Here is a 23,749-nt window from a genome sequence, read left to right as displayed (position 1 = left end):
AGGAATAGACTGAGTTGTGATGCAGAAAGAACACCAATCACAAGTTCTACTCATATAGTATGTTAGAATCATAGAATCCTTACAGTGTAGAAGTAGACCATTCAGCCCATCGTGTCAACCCGACTCATTCGAAGAGCATCCCTCCCAAATCTACCCACCTACCCTTTCTCTGCAACCCTGCATTTCCCACGGCTAATTCACCTAATCTACACATCCCTGGATACTGTGAGTGATTTAGCATAGCTAATCCACCTAATCTGCTTATCTTTGGACTGTGAAAGGAAACTGGAGCACCCAGGGTGAATGTACTAACTCCAAACAGTCACCCAAGGGTGGAATTGCACCTGGGCCCCTGGTGCTGTGAGACAGCAATAATAGCTATTGAGCCACCATGCTGCTCCTATGTTTTACTTAGCTAAATGGCCAAGATGCTTGTCTCGAACATTACAATACATAGTTGAGACACATAACCACATATTCAAAAGTATTAGGTTTTAAGAAATGTCAGAAATCCAGAGGGACAGGCAAAAAGTTGAAGATTTCCAATGTTTGGGGTAAATTCTTTAGTGTAGTTGAGGAATTTAATGCCATTATGGAACAAAGCAGGATGCTGACGCATTGGGCTGACCTCATGATTGCACTGACACCAGTAAAATAAACATGTTTGCTTCTTTTTATTATTTTTCAGGAAGGAAATTCTGAAAGACTGGATCAACCCAATTTACGTTGATGTTTCAACTCTGGCCGATATCCAGGAGGAATTAGAGATACTTGCGAAGAATTTTTCTTAAGGTGTAAGTTTAGTCTGGGATTGATTTGGTAGAAAGGCGCGAACCCTTGTAAAAATGTTTGTGCAGCCCGTTCAGGAAAATGGACATGTTTTAGTGATATTTGCAATAAGGTGAATTGTATTCTTAGTTCCGATGTTGGTTTACGATGTCCAATTTTATTCGTAAGTGATTTTTTTTAAAAAAGACAATGTTTGTCATATATTGTTGACATACATTAATTTTAAAAGAATATACTCTTGTGGGGAAAATGAGGCTGTTAGTTTTTGACCAAAAGTTGACACTGGAATTGAAGAAATATAGACACTGAAAGTTGGTCTGGCATTTGGAAACTGGGTCCAGTCAAGAAGGCAGCAATAAACATAAAACCGAAAGGAGAAAAGTCCTGACCCAGGATTGTAGGATGGAAAGCATTCTTCTATTCGGACCAAGCAGGAAGATCCACTGAAGTAGAATTGGGGTCATTTGTTGGTATTATTATTTGAAGCTGCATTGTATGATTTAAAGTAAGCAAACTTTCTTTTAACTTTACTGTACTGCACAGGACAGCTAAGGTGCTTGAAGAAATTTTTGCCTCAGATTAATTTGGTCCGTCTTCAGATAAATTGAAGGAATACGCGTAAAGTGGATTCTATTGTTACAATTTTTAGTCCTGCACTATAGAACTAGTTATCGGACAGTATGTGCCAATTCCTTGAAAAATGCTGTGCTCAAATCACTAAGATCGGATAAAAGCCATTTTGCAGTATCAAATTAATAAAAAGTTCAAAGAAAAGCTGCCATTCTTTAAATTGCTGCTTTGGACTCTCAATTGTTGAATGCGCTGGTTATGATCTTTCCTGTTTTTCTTCTTCTGTAAATCCGTTTATTTAGAAAGAACTTGCATTTATGTGCACCTTTCATCCTCAAAGAATGACCCAAAATATCTCCAGGTGGTCAACTATATTCAGTTGTTTCTAGAAATATAAGATGTGCACAGTTGTCTCAGTTTTATGGCCAATAAGCAGCTCTGTCCTGGTGGTGCCGCAGCCTCCATCACAGGAAGGTAATGAGGTAGGTTCTGAATCCTTAACTGGAGTGTGGTTTGAACCCCATGTTGTTGGCACCATTGGAATCCACTCTGGGTGTCCAGCCACCTGACTCAACCGGCTGTCGAAGAATGTTAGTTGCTGTATCAAAACATATCTTTACATGCATGTTGAATCCTTGACCAATGGATAATGGTTCTTTGAGACTCCAATTACTTTGCATCACATGCCTGACCAGGAATGCCATCACTGTCTTACTGCTTGCAATTGGTATATGTTGCAAGGATTAACAAGTTGATATTCAACCATTGGCTCCATTATGAACTCATTTTCAGTGGCCATTGAGTCCTGGAGTGAATCTTGAGCCAGAAACTTCTGGCTCAGAGGCAGGGACTCTATCTCTGCACCCTAACACCAACTTGATGTGCAATTCCATGGAGTAAATGATTTATTTTCTTCTAGCAATGTATAATACAAAGGGACTGCCTTGACTGTATTGGCACCCTGTAACAGCTACATTTTCCTCCTGTTATGTAGAAAGAAAAGCATTGGTGGAGCAGATGCTAGAGGAAAGTTTTGTAATCTTCCATTTTACTGACAAATCCTGCAGGTCTAAACCTGGATTGGGAGACAACAGCACTTCCTCCTTTAGAAAACAAAGCATTATTGTTTGCACTTCTGTCAAGAATGCAAAACCATTAAACTTTTGTATAATTTCAATGTCAAACCATTTCTTTTCACATAAATGAGAAGGGATTTAAGGGTCTTGATACCTGGTTTGTCAGATTGTATAATGGGCGTACTTTTGATCCTTTTATTCCTTGTAACAGTATGACTGAGGAGTTCTGTATAGTTGTTGACTATTTGTTGACTATTGAAGACTATTAGTATGGTGTTGTTGTAACACAGTACCTCGCTTTGAATTATTTTGTAGCTTTAACAGATCTGATGGGAAGAAAACTGAAGCTTTTGTTTACACAGCTGGGTTGCCAGCTATCTTTTTGAAGAAAACTCCGATTACTGTGTTCTTGTTCATATCATGATTGAGGAACCTGTTTTTTTAATCTTGCCATTTGGTCTGTCATGATAATGTGGTATTCTGGCTTATTTGATAAACAGATTAATTGCATTTATAGCCATGAAAATTCAACTTCCATTTTTGATCTTAAACTGGCATCTCGCTCCCTTTGGAATCATAAAATCATTCAGTGCAGAATAGGCCCTTTGCCCCATCGAGCCTGCACTGACAAGTGATCTTCAACCTTATCCCATTTACTAGCACATGGCACGTAGCCTTGAATGTTCTGACATGCTAAGTACTCATGCAGGTACTTTTTAAAGGATGTGAGGCCATTTGCCTCTGCCACTCCCCCAAACTGCATTCCAGACCATCATCACCCACTGGGTAAAAGTGTTCTTCCTCACATCTGCCCCAAACATGTGGCCCCTCGTCGTGAGCCTGCTTCTGGAGATGGTCTTTTCCCTTGTTTTCTCCCTCTTGATTCAGCGTCCTCCTTTGCCATTGTCTGACATGCTCATGGTCTGACAGGTAACTTATGCCCATTTGCATTACATTTCAGCTAAAGGCTTAACCTCAGCTTGCATCTCTGCCCTAGAGAGCATGAAATGCCCTTCTAATGTTGAGTAATTTAACGGGATCTTTCAATATTTAGATGTTATGAGGAGCCTGACTGATACTGAAGTTTATTACACACCTCAGAATAATGACTGATTCCTCTTTTGCCACTAAAATAAGTGACAAATTTCATTTTGAAATACTGCTATCTGGTTCTATTATTTCCAAAATATATGATTCATAATGTGGTATTACCCCCTTTGTTTCACAGATGTTATGATCAAGCAAAGGAAGAGGGCCTCCCTGATATGCTTGCCAAGTGTATGAGCTCTTTTGTTCTGCGGTATGATCATGCTTCTGGCCAATTTTAGTGGCTTAAAACTGCATTTTCTTGCAGCCTCTAATAATGATGCAGCTGAGCAGGAGAGTGAAACAGAGGAGCATAATGGCCATGAACACACATGTTCTAGCTTTGAGAAAAGAAACAAATGTGATTCAACAGATGGGAAAAGATAGGGAAAAAAGGGAGAGAAAATATTAAACTAAAGAAAATTGAGGTTCTACGTGAGAGTTCCAAAAGTAAGTTTCACTGAAAACCATTCTGGACTCTAGTACATTAATAATTGATATTAGAGGATAAGAATTAATATATTTTTAAATGAGCTCAGTGTAATCATGTTAAATTAAATTTCTGCTTTTAGATACCTAAATGCACAAATTGAAGACTGAGTGTATCACTGGATGGTTTAATATAAATTAGATAAGGTGCTCCAGTGACCTAAATTCCATGCCCTGGTGTAGTACTGAATGATAAAGATCAATCCTTAGATATGATTTTCAGGTGTTTACAAAGCTAATGAGGCTGTTGTGGACATTGAGGAAAATATTAACCTGAACTGCCTTTCAGGAAGCAGACAAAATTGGGCCCAACAAGCATTTTCTATTTGTGCCCAGTATTAGACACCACTGATGACTTATATATCCAACACCAGTCCTGGAATTATTCCTAACAAAGTTAGGGTTGTGGGTGTATTCACACTCAATGTTGCCTCACCTCCTGATTCTCAAAAGTAATTACAGATGAACAGCAAATGTTGGCCTTGCCAATGTTGCTCACAGCCTATGAAATAATTTTTTAAAAGCCTTTGCATAAGCTAGTTTAATACGGACCCCCAGAGTTTTAGACTTCAACGTGTGAGTAGATGAGGTCATGGTGCATTCAAATACTTCTTTGGAGCTGGTCTTAGACTGAAGTGTGAATTAATGTAACACTCAGATTATGTACCACTTGGTTTGAGCTCAATTTGCAGATGAAGTGAATGGTCTACTCGCCTTCGCCTGCTCTTAGGAGGAAAACAGAAGGCATCAAAAGAGGAGCTGGAAGGAAACATAATAGTGTCAGAGGTGTGCTGATGCTGGTGAAATCAATCTTGGCGTTCAGCTGCTGGAAATATCTTCTAAACTTAATAGCTCAGCAGCATGTCAGGAATCTGTCTCTGTGATACAGTCATGTGCTTCGGCAAAATCTAGAAACTGTACCCATACTTCCAGATGTTTGGGGGAAGGAGGAGATGGAGGGGAGGAGTTGGGGTGACTAGTGAAGCTACATGTACAAAATGTGATAATATGTTGTAAGTAAAAGTAACAGGTCACATTAATGTAGAATTTTTCACTGTGTTAGAAGCAATGATTTAAAACTTATGAAGGAATTTTGTTAGTCTGTCCTTCTCAGATCCTGGTGTTCCAGTTTGCCGAGGGGAATTGCGATTATTGGAGAAATGGATGCTACACAGTTATCCATGATAACAACGTGGAAAATTCAGAGTTTGTTCTCTATTTGCCATTGTACTGTGGATGTGAAGGTAGGAGATGATGGTTTCACTCTACCAAAATCCAGTACTAACCAGTTGTTGAGTTGTGAAGAAATGTCCTGTCAACATGAGACCAAAAAACTAAATTGGCCAAAGAGATAAATCAAAATACAGGTACAGAGTGAACAACAGTCAATTCCACATTTATTGAGGTATTGCTGATCCATGTGGATTTAATACATTAGTGGACCCATTCTGATGAGTTGCATTTTCTCTTGCTGTAACCTGCACATTTACCTTGTATTCTGTGAAACTGATTATTTGTTATTGTGTGAAAATTTGTCAGCTGCATCTGTACATATTCCATTTCTAATTTAACACAGTGAACCTGTGTTGAATCAAAAGCCCTCATCAATCTACTCCATACTGAAGATTTGTTAAATGATACCCACGATTTGATAGATGTGAGACTATAGAAGACTTTGGCTCAGTTTGGAAAAGTTCAGTAGAGGTAACAGTGAACAGTACTCTGTCCAGCAGTATACTTTACGTAATTGCACTTTTTCTGTTTCACTGTCAAAGCACCAAACATTTTATGAAAACTGATGTAACATAAATTCAGGATCGATATCAGGAGAACTTCTTTTACGCAGAGTAATCAATGTATGTCATAGGGAATTGGAGATGGAAACTATTATGAAGTTGTGTAGAATACTCATGAATTGGAAGGCAGTAAGTTAGAATTTGTTTGTCCAAATGATAGTGGGGAAATAAAATATTGTGCTTTGTCTGTGTTTGGAAGTTTGCAAATGTTGTCTGGACAGCCCTAAATTGAAACAAGGGGATCAAAAGGCCTCACAGTTGGCAGGCTTGAGCCTAAACTTCAGCTTCCCTGCTCCTCTGATGCTGCATGTTCATCCAGCTCTACACCTTGTTATCTCTTATAGCAGACATGTTTTGCTGTTTTGGCAACAAGCTGGATTCAGCCAATTAATTGAACCCAAAAACTCAGTGATTGAAAATAGATTGAATTTAAAACTGATGGTTTTGACAACCTGAAGCCAACCATCAAGAAACTGATGTGTCATTTGAGGGTTTATAAGAAGGGATCTTTGAAAATGGGGGTGAGAGCCAGCTGCCATCTTGAGCGAAAGCAAATCCAGCCCGTTAGAGTTACGCGAAGGCCACTCAGCTCCTGATCTCGTTACAGCCTTGGTTCAAATGTGGAAAAAAGAGCTGAATTCCAGATGTGAAGTGAGAGCGAAAGCTCTTGATATCAAGGCTGCGTTTGACCGAGTGTGGTCTCAAGGACCCCTGGCAAAACTGGAATCAATGGGTATCAGGGGGCAAGCTCCAGTCGTTGGAGTCATACCTGACACACAGGAAGCTGGTCATGGTTGTGAGAGGTCAATCATCTTAGCTCCAGGACATCTCTGCAGGAGCTCCACAGGGTTGTGTCCTAGGACCGGCCATCTTCAACTGCTTCATCAAATACCTTCCCTCCATAATTAAATCAGAAGTGGAGATGTTCGCCAATGATTGCATAATGTTCAGCATCATTTGTGACTCTTCAGATACTGAAGCAACCCACGTTCATATGCAATAAGATCTGGATTATATCTAGGTTTGGGCTGACAAGTGGCAAGTGACATTCAGCCACACAAATGCCAGATATGACCATCACCAATGAGAGACAATCTAACCACCGCCCCTTGACATTCAATGGTGTTGCCATCACTAAATCCCCCAGTACCAACACTCTGGGGGTCACCATTGACCAGAAACTCAACTGGACTCACCGCATTAACAGAATGGCAGCAAGAGCAGGCCAGAAACTGGGAATACTGCAGTGAGTAACTCACCTCCTGACTCCCCAAAGTCTGTCCACCCTCTACAAGGCACAAGTCAGGAGTGTGATGGAATAGACTCCACTTGCCTGGATGAGTGCAGCCCCAACAACACTCAAGCTTAATGCCATCCAGGACAAAGCAGCCTGCTTGATTGGCACCACATCCATAAACATTCACCCACTCCACCATCGATGCTCAGTAGCAGCATTGTGTACTATCTACAAGATGCACTGCAAAAGCGTACAGTGTGTTAGGTTTTATTGTTAGAGGGATTGTGTTTCGGAGCCATGAGGTCGTGTTGTAGATGTACAAAACTCTGGTGCAGTTGCACTTGGAGTATTTTGTACAGTTCTGGTCGTCACATTATAGGAAGGATGTGGAAGCATTGGAAAGGGTGTAGAGGAGATTTACCAGTATGTTGCCTGGTATGGAGGGAAGGTCGAATGAGGAAAGGCTGAGGGACTTGAGGCTGTTTTCGTTAGAGAGAAGGAGGTTAAGAGGTGACTTAATAGAGACAAACAAGATGATCAGAGGTTTCGATAGGGTGGACAGTGAGAGCCTTTTTCCTCTGAGGTGATGGTTAGGACGAGGAGACATAGCTTTAAATTGAGGGGTGATAGATGTAGGACAAATGTCAGAGGTAGGTTCTTTACTCAAGTGGAATGCCCTGCCTGCAACAGTAGTACACCTGCCCACTTGAAGGGCATTTAAATGGTCATTGGATAAACGTATGGATGATAATGGAATAATGCAAGTTAAATGGGCTTCAGATTGGTTTCTCAGGTCGGCGCAACATCGAGGGCCGAAGGGCCTGTACTGCACTATAATGTTCTAGGTTCTGTGTTCTATGCAAAGATCCTCAGACAGCATCTTCCAAACCCACAACCACTTTGATCTAGAAGGACAAGGGCAGCAGATATATGGGAACACCACCACTTCCATGTTCCGCTCCAAGTCACTCACCATCCTGACTTGGAAATATATCGCCGTTCCTTCACTGTCACTGCATCAAAACCCCGGAATACCCTCCCTAACAGTATTCCGGGTCAACTCTCAGCAGGAGGACTGCAGCGGTTCAAGAAGGCAGCTCACCACCACTTTCTTAAGGGCAACTAGGAATGGGCAACAAATGCTAGCCCACCAGCGATACCCACATCCCACAAATGAATAACAAAAAGATCAGAGAAATAAACCTAGATGTCACACAAAATCATTAAGCTTCCTTTAAAAAGCACGATCAAAGACACCATGGCACTTCTAGCTAAGAGTCCTTACAGAAGAAATCGCAGAGAAAACATCCCTGACAGCAGGATCAGCAGAAGAAATAGTGGAAAGACAGTGGAGAAGGCCAAGTATTCCAGAAGGCACATTGTGTGATCTTCCAGAGACTAAGTTTTATTTTTTTTATTATTACTTGGATTATATAATTGGCCTTGTGCTTAAAGGAACAGCATACCTGTAGAATTTACTTCAGTGAGGGAATAGTTAGGAATTAGGGAGAAATTGTTTGGTTTGTTAGTAGTTCTGTTGTTCACTGTTATGGTTAAATAAATAATTTGTTACTTGTTTATAAAGTGAGTATCAGAGATTCCTTTCATTTAACTATTCTTTTAATACATTACAGGGGGCAAGACCAGCTTCTCTAGGTGTTTCTGGTTTAATTATTAGAAAGGAACCTCAACTCCTGCTGTAACAGATTGGAGATGGTGTTTCAGGTTAATTTATAGAGGGATTCAACCTCTTGCCCCACTTTGTAACAAAGCCCTAGAGCTGTTTATAAAAGACATGAATGTTGAATCATGAGTAATTTAGTATCACTGGAAAGATGAATGAAAATGGGTGAAGTGGCCTTCATTACTTAAGAATTGGTAGAAAAACAACAGATTCTAAGATTTCATAGAAACATGCTGAAAATCTGAAATGAAAAAAGAAGTAACTCATCCCAAATTGATTGGTCTGTGGAGTGAAAGACTTCTAACAGGTTGATGATGTGGTGGATAAGTTGCCACAAGTTTGGCTAGTAATAAGAAATTTCACAATCTTATACTGAAACACTTACTTTATTTCATGTAGTGACCAAAGTCAGACCCCTGAAATAACCAGATGAAGCTTCACAACCCAATCTTGGCTATCACCCAGTTAATGGTGGAATTTAGCTAAAATTTCAACCACCAGCTTCTGTCTCCAGCATTCAATCCTAATGTAGTGTTCTCTGGAGTTTAGTGACTGTTGAATTCTGGTAGCATTTTCTGTTCTTCAAGTTTATGGTGTGACATCATTGATTGTCTTTCAAATTCTTTCACCCACAATATTCATGACACCTCTGGAGCTAACAAGTCTGGAGCTTGCCTCCTTATCAGAAGGAACTTCCCTGTTCTTTGTCACATTTGGCATTGACTGTTTGAAACCACAACTTTATTGCAATTAATTCCTTGAATTTTTGTACATGGCAGTCTCCCAGTTAAAGTGGTGATAGAGTAAGATGCACCAGCCAAAGGTCCCCTGCTCGCCAGCTACTTTTTCTTTCTTTTATTCCCCTCTCGCTGAAGTTTTTCTTCTACACTCCCTCCCAACTTCAAATTTCTTAAATTACTCTACCTGGAGGCGATGGAAAATGGAGTCCAAGACCAGCCAGGCACAGGAAACATCTCGGGGCCCACATCGGAGCAAAACGTGCGTGGGCCGAGTGCCGGCCCGAGCAGCAGCAGAGTGATCACTAGTCGAGTCACTGTAGTGAGTCGCACTTAGAACAGCAGAGTGAGCGTGGGCCAAGTCCTGGAAGTGAATCGTGGTCGGAGCCCGGAGCATTAGCAGAGTGAGCGTGGGCCGAGCCCGGGAAGCAGGTTGCAGCCGGAGTGGGAGCAGACCGAGTAGGAGCTGAGCCCCAGAAGTGAGTCGCAGCTGGAATGGCAGCAGAATGAGTGCAAGCTGAGCTGGGAGCTGAGTCGCAGCCAGAGCTGGAGCAGAGCTGGCCCAGACCAGCGTGGGAAATGATTCATGCACAACAGGCTAATGAGCGAATGCAGTGTGGCCTTGTGTTCTGAAGCCCGGCGGGCATGGATTCAGTGAGAAAGCGCCATAACTTTAAAAATATTTTTTATTTTCGTTTTGGACTTTTTAAACTCTAGCGTGGGAATACAGACTTTTTTTTACCATTTCAATGCTGTAACAACACTTTAAATATCTGTACCTGGGTACTCTGTACCTAATGTGCCGAGAGGCAACATTGCAAACTTTTTGCTGCACTCATTCGAACGCAGCTGCCAACGATGGCTATTCTATTCTTCAAGGCTGCCGATTATTGTCATCTGGTTACCTCCCTATATGATAGCTAGTGGCTCAGCACAAAAAGAGTCAAATCTGTATTAACTAACCAAGAACTTTATTAGTCTCGTAAAAACAGACGTATAATTCACACCGTTTGGTTCAGAAAAGGTTAACAACAGGCAGACAATTCTTACAAGACTAAAATCCCTGCCTACACCCGCTAGGCTTCTCTGATGTTCCCTGTACAGCCACAGAAAATAAAGGCTAATACCCAAGAATTGGAGCTCATGAACGTGTGAGCAAGTGTAGGTTAGATGGGCTTCAGATTGGTATGACAGGTCAGCACAACATCGAAACCCAAAGGGCCTGTACTGTGCTGTAATGGTCTATGTTCGATGTTCTATATTCACGCTGGCCAGGCAATTCCACAAATCCTCCATATTATCTCCAGGCTTTCAAGTGCGGAGTTGTCAACTTTGCGAAAGTTGTTCTCCTGAGGTTTTGCTGTTGGGATGCCAGATATCCTTTTTTTATTCTTTTTTTCATATCTTCCTGAACTGTGGTATCTTATTCTCCATTCGTTCTGGCTCATCTGCCAAGTCTGGGTCTTTTCATGATAGGCTCGTCAAGGCCACCATGCGGATTACTTTGTTTCTCTTCCACTAAAGGTTTACATCTTAAGTTATTCCTCTAAGCTAACGTGGTTCGAACTTTTCCGGTCAGCACAGGGTGGGGCCCGGGTGACTTGAGTTCACAAGTTGCTGTTTTTGTTCTGTGTGAGCAGCTCCTGGCCAACATTATCAAGCAGTTGTTAAAATGGTTTTGTTTGTGTAATTGACTGCTCCTTTCCCCAGGCATGGCGAATTGCTTTCAAATCCATTTGTCCTTGTTGCTGATCAGGTTATAATCCATGAACAATTATTAAAGTTCTAAAGTTTACATTATCACAATGACCTTTCATCTGTTAAGGGAAAACTTCGAAATGTAATAGACTTTAAACAATAAAAGTGGAAAGATTAAAGAAAAAGCCAAAAGGGTAGATCTGTGATAACTAAGTGTGTAGCTGGATGAACACAGCAGGCCAAGCAGCGTCTCAGGAGCACAAAAGCTGACGTTTCGGACCTAGACCCTTTATCAGAGGGTAGATCTGTGTTAATGTGAAAGACGGGAGAGATAAAATGATAGAGTTGATGGTGCAAGACCATTCAGCTAAATTTAACTAGTATGGTGAGAAGTGCAGGAACGTGTGAGCAACTGTAGCCTCATCAGGGAGACCTGAGTAGAATAGAGTAAAAATAGGATAAATACAAAAAAAATTTGTAGCAGAGCATTAATTGTCAACTGATGAACCTTTATTTTACAAAATGACAAGGGTGTGAGTAAAACAAAAACATGCCAAATAAAATAAAACAAAATGGGAGTGTAATTGGTAGAGATTATCTTTCAACCTATGTTTCTCCCATTTTTAGGAGCAGCATGCTTCCGGGCTGCTTTGCAGCTGTGTGTGTTGTCAGCTGCAGACCACAAGGCCTGTCATCTGGGTGTCGTGCTGAACTGACCTGGCCAAGCAAGGAAGCTTTTTAATCCTCTTGTGACACAGCATTTGGGGCTTCCTGCTGACTTTTGCTGACCATTCACAGGGCAGCAATGATAAACTCTTATGTAATCCTGGTGCAGGTGCCTGGCCTCTGCTGATCCTCCCATTTGCTGTTGTTTTATATTAAGTTGTCACAGTAATGTCTGCTGTCATGCCTTTAAATTGACAGTGCTTTTTATACTCTGTTATCTTCCGCTCAGTGCCGATTGCTGTCCACTAAACCACTCCATTCAATTTGGACCAAGTTCAGGGAATTTGAGACTGATGCAGTATGGACCCAGATATAGTTATAATGTCAACATCCCAATTCCAAATAAAAATTCTTGCAGTGTGCATACTTGTTGAAAATTTCGGCCATTTTCTCATTTCCTATGATAACGTCTCCTAACCCAGCATCCAAAGGACCAACATTTGCTTTTACTGGCCTTTTTGATTATTTGCAAAAGTTCTTGCTTTCTACGATAATGTTCCTGGCTAGTTCACTGTCAATCTGTTTTGCATTGTTTTATCAACAGTTTGCTCATTCTTTACTGCTTTCTAAAACATTGCCAATCCTCAGCCTTGCAGTATCATATTCATCTTTTAGTCTGATACTGACCTTAACCTCCCTAGTGAGTTGCCAATGATTATGACTTGGTATGTTTTTGTTCTTAAGTGGAATATATGTTTATTGAAGACTCTGAATTGTTTCTTTGAAACTAGTCATTTACTGTCATATCTTTTCATCTATTTACTCAGCCAACTTCTCGCTCTCCTTTTTACAAAACTGACTTTGTTTAAATTTTAAGATTTTTGTATGGGACTGGAGAATGTCACTCTCAAACTTCACATGAGATTAAAAATTAAACTGTCTGATTGTACAACATTTTTTCTTATATAACTTTATTTCTAGTTATTTCCACACTGTATCGTTCCAGGAAACTATATAATATGAGGTTTAAATTGATTTGCATTGTCTTCGGTGGATGGTTGTCTGGCTTAGTTGTGCTGCAGTTGGTGGTGAAGAATAGCCAATTGAAAGAATGGGTGAAAAGTTCTCAGAGCCTGGTGTGGTTTCTTGAAACCATCATCCTTTAATAACCATAAGATGCCTTTGTTTGAAAACCCAGTGGCCAACCAGATATCGTGTTGCAGTTTTTATTTAAGATGTTTCCAACAAAATGGATAAAAGAAACTTGGTGGGCATGATATACGGAGATTTTCAGAGTGGCTAGGGAGGTAATACACTCACCTGGATTAAAGACTGACCAACAGACAGAAAACAGAACCAGAATTAAATCATTCTTGCAATGGCATGCTGTGACGAGTAGATACAGCAAGGATCGGTACTTAAATCAGCTCTTCTCAACATGTATTATTGATTTGGAGATTAGGACCAAATGTACTATTTCCTCATTTGGGGAGGATAATAAACCGAGTGGGAATGTGTGTTGTGAAGATGTAAAACAGCTTGAGGAGGACTTGGTTAGGTTTAATGAATGGGCAAGATCATGGGAGGTGAACATAATGTGCAAAGATGTGAGGTTATCCACTTTGGTTGGAGAGACAGAGTTACAGAGTGTCAATTAAGCGATAAAACATTTGGAAGGTAGACGTACAATGGAATCGAGATATCCTGTCCATAAGTCACTGAAGGTTAACTTGGAGCTGCAGCAAACTATTAGGACGGCTAACGGAATGTTATCGAAGCTTGCAAAGACAGTTTGTGTACGGGAGCAATGCAATCTTGCTTCAATTCTGTACGAACTTGGAGTATTGTTTGCTGTTTTGGTTTTCATATGCGAGAAGGCATATTATTGCCACAGAGGGAGTGTAATTGAAGGTCAATAGATTTGTTCACAGGAAAGGACTGCTTTAAGAAGAAAGATTGGGCAAAATGGGCCTGTATTCTGCAGTGTTTTACAGAACAAGAGGTGATCTCATTGAAGCCTACCAAACAGTTAAATGAATGGACAAGGTAGATGCAAGTAATACAGCTTCTTTGAGGAGTTTAGAACCAATGATCAAAATTTTAGAAGAATGCTTCTTTGGTCCAAGATGTGGACCCAGAGTGTTGTGAATCTTTGGAATTCTTTACCACAGATGGCTGTGGAAGCTGCCTTTCAGTATGTTTAATGTAGAGTTCCTTCGATTTCTGATTTACCCATAGGTATGGAATGGTAAAAGGTACTGAAGTATTTGATTACCCATGATTGTATTGAATGGTGTACAGTCTGCATGTGTTCTACGCCTCTTCCTATGTTCCTCAGAGGAAAGCAGAAGGCATGAAAAAGGGAGCTAATTCAGAAGATATCCATGCATCTTTTTCTTTGTTTCAGGCAAGAATGAAGAAGTTGTTGCTGTTACTTCATTTATCACTAAGGGAGAAGATGTGGAGGTATGCTGTATGTCGATTGAATTTCAAATCAGTGAAGAAAAGTGACAGTTTGTAAATGACCTCCGGATACCCTGTAGCCCTTGGCAATCAATGAAGTGATTTTTAATGGAATTAAGTATTATGATACAGGAAAACTAGGCAAACTATTTTGTGTACAGCAGTGTGCAAAAATGGCAGTGACTACAGCCAGATTTAGCAATTTTGATTGAGGGATAAATTTTTGCCAGAACTCCATGGAGAACTCTGTTTTTCAAATATTGCAATGAAGTCTTTTATATGTCCCTGAGAAGGTAATCTCAAAACAGCTCCTCTAATTTGCAGTAGTCCTTCAGTATTGCACCAATATTTGCCTGCAGTACCTCTACATCTCACGTGGGAGATGATGGTGAAGTGGTGAGATTGAAGAAGTTATAAGATACCCTAATACAAGGCAAATACTAGCCTGTGTGACTGAATGCCTAGAACGGATTATTTTGTTATCTTTCTCTGTACTTGTGTTAAAACAAAGAATAATACAGCACAGGAACAGGCCCATTGGCCATCCAAGCCTGTGCTGACACATTTTGCCCTTCCACACTGCGTTCTTCAAGGACCGCAACTGCCCCCTCCCGCTGAGGTCGAGAACACCCTTGACCGTGTTTCCCGCAACACATCCCTCACACCCCGCCCCTGCAATAACCGCCCCAAAAGAATCCCCCTTGCCCTCACATACCACCCCACCAGCCTCCGGATACAACACATCATCCTCCGACACTTCCGCCATCTACAATCCAACCCCACCACCCAAGACATTTTTCCATCCCCACCCTTGTTTGCCTTCCGGAGAGACCACTCTCTCCATGACTCCCTTGTCTGCTCCACACTCCCCTCCAACCCCATGACACCCGGCACCTTCCCCTGCAACCGCAGGAAGTGCTACACTTGCCCCCACACCTCCTCTCTCACCCCCATCCCAGGCCCCAAGATGACTTTCCATATTAAGCAGATGTTCACCTGCACATCTGCCAATGTAGTATACTGTATCCACTGTACCAGGTGTGGCCTCCTCTACATTGGGGAAACCAAGCAGAGGCCTGGGGACTGCTTTACAGAACACCTCTGCTCAGTTCGCAATAAACAACTGCACCTCCCAGTCGCGAACCATTTTAACTCCCCCTCCCATTCCTTAGACAACATGTCCATCATGGGCCTCCTGCAGTGCCACGATGATGCCACCCGCAGGTTGCAGGAACAGCAACTCAACTTGGGAACCCTGCAGCCCAATGGTATCAATGTGGACTTCACATGCTTCAAAATCTCCTCCTCCCCCTCTGCATCCCAAAACCAGCCGAGGTCGTCCCCGCCTCCCTAACCTGTTCTTCCCCTCACCTATCCCCTACTCCCACCTCAAGCCACACCTCCTTTCCCACCTACCAACCTCATCCCGCCTCCTTGACCTGTCAGTCTTTCTCTCCCCCCCCCCCCCCCCCCCCCCCGGACTGACCTATCCCTTCCCCACCTCCCCGCCTATACTCTCCTCTCCACCTATCTTCTCCTCTCTATCCATCTTTGGTCTGCCTCCCCCGCTCTCCCTATTTATTTCAGAACCCTCTCCCAATCCCCCTCTCTGATGAAGGGTCTGGGCCCAAAATGTCAGCTTTTGTGCTCCTGAGATGCTGCTTGGCCTGCTGTGTTCATCCAGCTCCACACCTTGTTATCATACTAAAACTGTCCTCAGTTACAGGATTTGTATTCCTTTTCTATTCATGTATTTGACCAAAAGCTTCTTGAATGCTCCTCTGCTATGATATCTGCTTCCACCACCACCTCTGGCAGCATGTTCCAGACATTCAGCATCCTTTGCATGGAAAAACTTGCCTCCCACATCTCTTTTAAATTCACCCCCATCCCATACCCTAAATCTGTGTCCCCCAGTAATTGCCCCCTGAACCTTGGGTGGGGAAAAAAGCCCCAATCTTTGCACACTATCCATGCCATTCATAATATTATTAACTTCTATCAGGTCACTCCTCAATGTTCTGCGTTCCCGTGAAAACAAACCTAGTCTAGCCAACCTATCTCCATTGCTAAAACCTCCCATACCAGGCAACATTCTGGTAAACCTTTTCTGTACCCTCTGCAAAGCATCCACATCCTCCTGGTAGTGCAGTAAACAGAACTGTTGGCAATATTTCAAGTGTGGCCTAACCAATGTTCTGTAAAGCTCAGACACGATTTGTCTATCCTTATACTCAATGCTCCATCCTAATGAAGGCATGTCAGAGGCATTTTTTTCCTGCATTTATCTACCTGTGCTGCTACTTTCAGTAATCTGTGAACCCGCACACCTAGATCCCTCTGCATACCAATACGCCTAAGAGTTTTACCATTGATTGTATAATTTCCACCTGTACTTGACCTTCCAAAATGCACCACCTCACATTTGTCTGGAGTAAACTCCGTATGCCATATTTCTGCCCATGCCTCCAACTGATCTGTATCCTGCTGTCTCCTCTGACAATTCTCCTAACCAGCTGCAACTCCACCAATCTTTGTATTGTCTGCAAACTTACCAATTGGACCAACCACATTTTCTTCCAAATCGTTTATGTAGACCATGAACTGATCCCTGTGTAACACCACTCATCACAACCCTCCATCATGAAAAACACCCTTCCATGACTGCCCTCTGTTTCCTCTGACTAAGCCAATTCTGTATATAGCTTGCCAGTTCACCCCAATACTACGTGACTTCGCCTTTTGTACCAGTCTGCCATGGGGCCTTGTCATAGGCTTTACTTATGTCCCTGTTGACAACTTAAAACACTTTTCCCTCATCAAGCATCTTCATCACCTCCTTAAAAAATTCGATCGTGTTATTGAGGCATGACATCCCCTCCACGATACCATGCTGCCTATCACTAATATTAGACTGTAATTGATACAAAGCTAATAAGTTTAGATAGAGTGGTTGCCCAGGTAACAACAGCCAGGAATAGCAAAAAGCAGACCTCTGTGCAGCCAAGTCATTCTACACTTATGGAGATTAAAACTGTCAGTTTTTCCATTTGATTTGGGAACTGCAACTCAGCTAATGAATACATAACACGAACCAGTGGTGTGTTGTATCTGTGCTCTCAAGTGGAGGATGTGGGCTTACATTTAGGGCCTTACAACATCAGTGGTAGAATAACCATTTGGGTTGGAAGAGTGGTTGCCCTTAGATACACCAAACTGGTCCCCAAAGTAGATTAGATTAGATTAGTTTAGATTCCCTACAGTGTGGGGACAGGCCCTTCGGCCGAACACGCCCACACAGCCCCTTGGAGCATTCCACCCAGGCTCAAACACCTATAACCCACACACCCCTGAACACTACGGGCAATTTAGCATGGCCGATCCATCTAGCCTGCACATCTTTGGACTTTGGGAGGAAACCGGAGCACCCGGAGGAAACTCACACAGACGTGGAGAGAATGTGCAAACTCCACAGAGACAGTTACCCGAGGCTGGAATTGAACCTGGGTCCCTGGTGCTGTGAGGCTGCAGTGCTAACCACTGAGCCAGTATGCCACCCCTGTAAGTTGCAAGGGTCTAAATGTCATCATCAGTACATTGGATTTCTATAACAAAAATAGAAATTGCTGGAAGAGCTCAGCAGGTCTGGCAGCATCTATGAAGAAAAAGTCAGAGTTAACGTTTCGGGTGTGGTGACTGATGAAGGGTCGCTGGACCCGAAATGTTAACTCTGATTTTTTTTTCTTCACAGATGCTGCCAGACCTGATGAGCTTTTCCAGCAAATTTTGTTTTTGTTCCTGATTTACGGCATTGGCAGTTCTTTCAGTTTTCATTGGATTGCTGGTTTTAGTTAAATGGCTGAGAATAGACCCATGCCACCGATGGAGATAGAAAGTGAAGGATTAATACTCCAGTCAGGTGAAGCTGCAAAATGTGAAATGCCCAGGACAGTCTCAGCGCCCATACCAGCAAGGTACTAACTCTGGGCAAAATGTAAAATGCTGGAAGTTGTCACATGCCTTGCATGTTGACCAGAGATAAAGTATAAGAAGGGAGTTGTAGAGAAAAGGAAAAGAAGAAATTGAGAGGTAACTCAATAAAAATCGTATTAACGGTCTCTATTGCATTTCAGTTACTTACCCTTTGCCAAGAAGACAACTCGTTGGCCTTGATCTACCGAGATAAAGAAACACTCAAGTTTGTGAAATACATTAACCAGTGAAGCATCAGTCAGTGTAAAATGTCACATGAGACAAAGGGATTCTGGGACTTTTCATTTGTGTATTATGAATGATGACACAACTGCATTTTCTACCTAATCCTTTGAATCTAATATGTGATAAAAGCATCAAAATGATAAATGATGTGCCCGTACTGTTAGAGTTTTTTGTGGTATGTGCACCAGTACCTTCTAATATCTGTTCTGTGATGGTGGCAGTTAGATCACTTTTGCAGTTCTCATGGGCTGGCGGGGGCTTTGTTCATTTGTTAAAAGACTTAGTTGGCTTTGCAGAAGTTGTTTGAGTCTCAGTTGCCTTATCAATCTGTTATATTTGTAACTAAAATATTCTGAGAAAAGTTGTAATTTTCTAAATTAAAAACATTTTTGTAGAAATCATGACTTAGACCTTAAATTTCCCTTATCTCTCTGCTAATGGGTAGTCTTCATGATCATCCATCTTCAGTTTGCCAGCTGCAAGCTTCTTGTGGTGGTAAATTTCTCTAAATTTCAAACACTTTGTCGATTGAATGTGGCAGTAGGGTAAGTTGCTTGGTTTGTCATGTAGATTTTAGCGTGTGCGCTGCATGTGTAATTATGGAATAATCTCACGATTTATTTTGTTACATCCTCTGGTGTTTCCTTCAGTTAACATTATTTTCTCTGAATTTCTTCCATTCGCCTTGGGTGAGACAGGGGAAGTGATTTATTACTAATCCTGAGCCAATTTTGCTTGCAAACAAATTGCTGAAAGGTATGTGAGTAGCAAAACAAGATTGCTTCTTTGCTTTATTCTGCATTCTATTGTGCCAGTTGGTTAACACAGTTAGCTGAATGGCTGGTTTGTGATGATGAGTGACTGCAACATTACAGGTTCAATTCTTTTACTGGCTGAGTTTATCATGAGGTCTTGACTTCTCAACCTCTCCCTCACTTGAGATGTGGTGATCCTCAGGTTAAACCCATCATCCGTCATCTCTCTAATGAGAGAGCGGTTCTATGTTACTCTAGGACTATGACAGCTTTACTTTTTCACATCAAATATTAGTTATTCATTAAAGTTAAATTGGTCTCATTGTGGGGAACAGGAAAGACAATTGGCCTGTCTAATAAAAATCTTACAAAGATGAGTGACAATTCTGAGGTCTGGAATTCAAATATTTTCTTTGCATCTAACTAGGCTGAAGAAATAAAGATAATTGCCTATTCCAGGATTCTTGATGCTGCTGCATGATGCACAAAATAGTAAAGGTTCTACTCCTTTCTTGCTTTTGTCCTCCGTTGCAATGATGAATTCTCAGATTAGCTGTCCATACACACTGAAAACCAGGTTGATACATAGCATATGATTTAGCCAATAGTTTTCTGAGTAAGTTTGTATAGAATGAGCGTGAACACTAGACAGAGATCAAACTGAGGTGGGAGGACCGCATTGTTTCTCATTAGTCCCATTGACCACAAATGTGTGAGAATTTTTTGCCCAATTTTTGTTAAAGCCAGTTGTAGATATTAATCTATTTGTTTCAGAATACAGATCCATGACCTAGCTTTCTTTTGCCTTTTTGTTCTTTATTAAACAAGATTTATTCAATAATGATGCAAAATTTACTAATGGTTTGAGATGTGATAGTAAATATATAAATATCCTTCAAAATAATGTAACAAAACCACCAATTAAAGAGAACGCTGATTTCACCGTGTCAGTCAACTTTAGTTTTAAAAAAAATCACTTTGGCCAAAAATTATACTACTTAAGAGATGGAAGCATCCACGTAACAACAGATGGAATAAGCAGTTCAAGAGGAATATTAATATTTATTGCAAGCGTGTAGATATTTGTTGGAGTCATATGTGGCATTGGTTTGATCACACGTGAAGTATTGGGTTACCCAATGAAGGAAATACTCATCTCAAAGGCTCGCCGGATTGAATCCTGAGATGAATGTTAATTCCAAGAGCCAAGATCATTTAAATTTGTCCTATATTCTCAAGTTTAAAAAATGTGGCAGTGCTTTCATAGAAATTTATGAAATTCATGGTTATGTCAACACAAATTAAGAGTAGGGGTAAGGCACGTGACCCTCCAGCCTGCTCTGCCATTGAATAAAATCATGATTGATCTGATTGCTCTAAATTCTTACTGACCTTCACTTCCCTCAACTCTGCTTTCACTTGCCTTTTGAGGACAAGAATTTTGAAGATTCGTGACTCTGAGAAAATATTCTCCTTATCATTGTTTTAAATGGGGATGAGCCCCTATTTTGAAAGTGACCCCAAGTTCCACAAAGATGACAACCTTTCCACATACACCGTATCAAACCTGCCAGGATCTTGTGTGATTCAATCATGTTGCCTGTTACTCCTCTAAACTCATAGTCAGGGAAGGGGGCAGGCAGCCGTGAACTGAAATGAGAAATGTTTTTCTCACAAGGTTGTGTGTGGGTGTGTAGTAGGACTAGAACAGGGAATGTTCCACGTATCCCACAAAGAGATAGGCATAGCTGGGGCCCATGCAGGTACCCATGACCACACCTCTGATCTGAAGAAAATGAAACGAATTAAGAGGAAAGGACAAGCTTGGCCAGGCGAAGGAGACTGATGGTGGATGGGGTCAGATCAGGCCTTTGTTCCACAAAGATGTGGAGAGCCCTGAGACCATCCTGGTGGGGGACAGATGTGTAAAGGAATTACACATCCATGGTAAAAATGAGGCAACTGGAGCCCACAAACTGATAATTCTGAAACTAGTGTAAAGCATTGGAGGAGTTGTGGATGTGAGTGGGCAAATCATGATGTGAGCACTGCAGGGCTTCTCCAGAGTAGTCTCAATGCAGGAAGATATAGTTCCAGGCAGCTAGTTGGTTACTCAGTCATGTTTCTTTCAAAAGGATTGCTCAATACCTTTAACAGCATTGCATTCTAGAACCAAGAGATGGTCATCAGTAGATTTCCCTCTTTACCCAGTAGTCATCCTTTGGTTTGGACTGTTGGCTTAAATGCTGAAACTGCTCCTATCTGGTATGAAAGAATGTTATCAATCACCTTCACCTGGCATTGAGTATCAGTCACCACTCTTGCACAGCAATTGAAGCCAAAATAGGAGATGTTAAAGATTTTGCCTATGTTGTTCTGAAGGATCTTGATGTATGACGTTTGTGGCCATAGCCACTGACAGTACTTTCTATGCCTGCTCTGAGTCTTCTGGACTGCTGACAGGAGACACCTGATTGTTGAGAGCACTTCCTTGAAAAAAACTGAAGATGTTGTACACACTCCTCCTCAGTGACATTGTTAAGAATAGTATTTCCTGAAGATGAGATGGACTTCTCCCCTCCCCTCCTTCATCTGCCTCTTCAAGCAACTTGCCCTCCCCTGTTCCAGTTCAGCTGACTGTCCTGTTACATCAAGAGGACATTGCCTGAACAAAACTCTTGAAGCCTTCACCACGTGCCATATCCATTTCAGTGGACTCACCAACTTTAAGTAACAGTATAAACTACAAAACACTTCTATTAGCTCAGCCACAATTAGAAGAATCAGTCAGCCATTAGTGTGAAAATAGCTGATTGTTTTGAATACAGTACATTCAACAGTCAGCAATACTGAATGTTGTAGCCATTTTCTTTTGAATGAAATATTAAACCAGAGCTCCATCTGCCTTTTTGAGATCCTGACACCATGTTCAAATATTTCTGGGCACAGATATCCCCATATCTTGGTCAAAATTTAACCTTCAGCTATACAACACCACCAAAAAACAAATCATTGTGTTGTTTATTTCCATGGTTGAAATATATTTCAAAAGTAGTTGCTTTTAAGGTACTTTGTAATGTTTTCAGGATGCTAAACATTGCATACTTTTTGATGTTTTGTTTTACATAACATGCCTTGGTTAATATGCTGAAACCCATTTAAATTAATAAGCAATTGGTTAGTTTGACTGAAGGATCATTGTGCCTCTGGATGTCTTTAGGATAAGATGGACCACTCACTTTTCTATGTATCTACCTTATGAACAGCATTCCTTATGCTTAGAGTACCACTTCACGCTGTAATCTATCAAGCGAATGTTAGTGTGATCAGCAGTTCCATGAGTGAAAAGGTTTTGGTTCGTGCTTTGAGCTAAGAGTTTACGATTGCACAATTTAATTTCGCAAATGATTCTTATAGTTAATGACATGATACAATGTTTACCCCCATTAACTCGTGATTTGAAGAAAGTACTTAAAGGTTACATTCTTGATCCTATTTTACACCAACATTGCTTCTTTCTGTGTAATTTTGACGGAAACCCCACCTCTACTGCTATGGCTCTAACTTAGGACTGTGCTGAAATACTGTGACGTATGAGATATGTTGGGCAATTTGTTTTGTTTTGTTTTCATTGTTGTTTCCTGAACCAATGTTTTGATTATGTCGGGCTGTTGAACAGACTTTTTTCTTTCCCCTAATTAAGTTGTTCTAAACCTTTTTTTAAATATTTGTCTCCTCTATTTCCTTGTTTTTTTTGGCGGAGGAGGATTTGAATATTGTGTTGTTTAGTTATCAGCATTGCTTATTGTGATGGACCCTACTCGTGGGAACTTGCCTCCATGTTGAAGACAATTCTAACTGCTACAAGTTGCTCAGTCAGCATTTTGCCTTCATTGGTCAATGTCTATTAGCCCGTCAGAATTCTCTTGAATATAAGACCATAAGACAGAGGAGTGGAAGTAAGGCCATGCGGCCCATCGAGTCCACTCCGCCATTTCATCATGGCTGATGGGCATTTCAACTCCACTTCCCTGCACTCTCCCCGTAGCCCTTGATTCCTTGTGAGAGCAAGAATTTATCAATCTCTGTATCTTCGGTGTTACGCACATTTTATCGCGCTGGAACAGATCAGTTGCCCACAAATTAATACTCGCTCACATGACTACATTTCATTATCACCGGATCCTTCCATTTGCTTCTCCCTCATACTTAAGGTAAAAGTCCGTAAGTGTATTATTTACATAGATTTAAGTGGTAAGAACTACCCACTTTGGTAAGATCCATTCCACTAGGCTTCGTCATGCAATCTTCACCCGCCCCACTAAAAAAAGCCTAATTTTCCCTTTTGCGATATTTCTTTAACGGATATATAACGTAAGGAAGAAACTTGGTGAAGAAATGTTTTTGAACCTCAGCCGGCGCCTTTGGCAGTATTCGGGAAATAATTCTTCAATAGCTGGAGCTCTTCAGGGCAATCTAGGAGAC

General features: G+C 41.3%; 1 pseudogene; it reads left to right on the top strand.

Moving 5' to 3' along the window:
- Positions 1-936: 936 nt before the first annotated feature.
- LOC125459846 (prolyl 3-hydroxylase OGFOD1-like) lies at positions 937-18,907 on the top strand (annotated as a pseudogene).
- The last annotated feature ends 4,842 nt before the right edge of the window (positions 18,908-23,749 follow it).

Source organism: Stegostoma tigrinum, chromosome 16, assembly GCF_030684315.1.
Source record: "Stegostoma tigrinum isolate sSteTig4 chromosome 16, sSteTig4.hap1, whole genome shotgun sequence".
Lineage (NCBI taxonomy): Eukaryota > Metazoa > Chordata > Chondrichthyes > Orectolobiformes > Stegostomatidae > Stegostoma > Stegostoma tigrinum.
The sequence above is the reverse complement of the archived record's forward strand: the minus strand, read 5'-3'. Positions and strand labels throughout refer to the sequence as shown.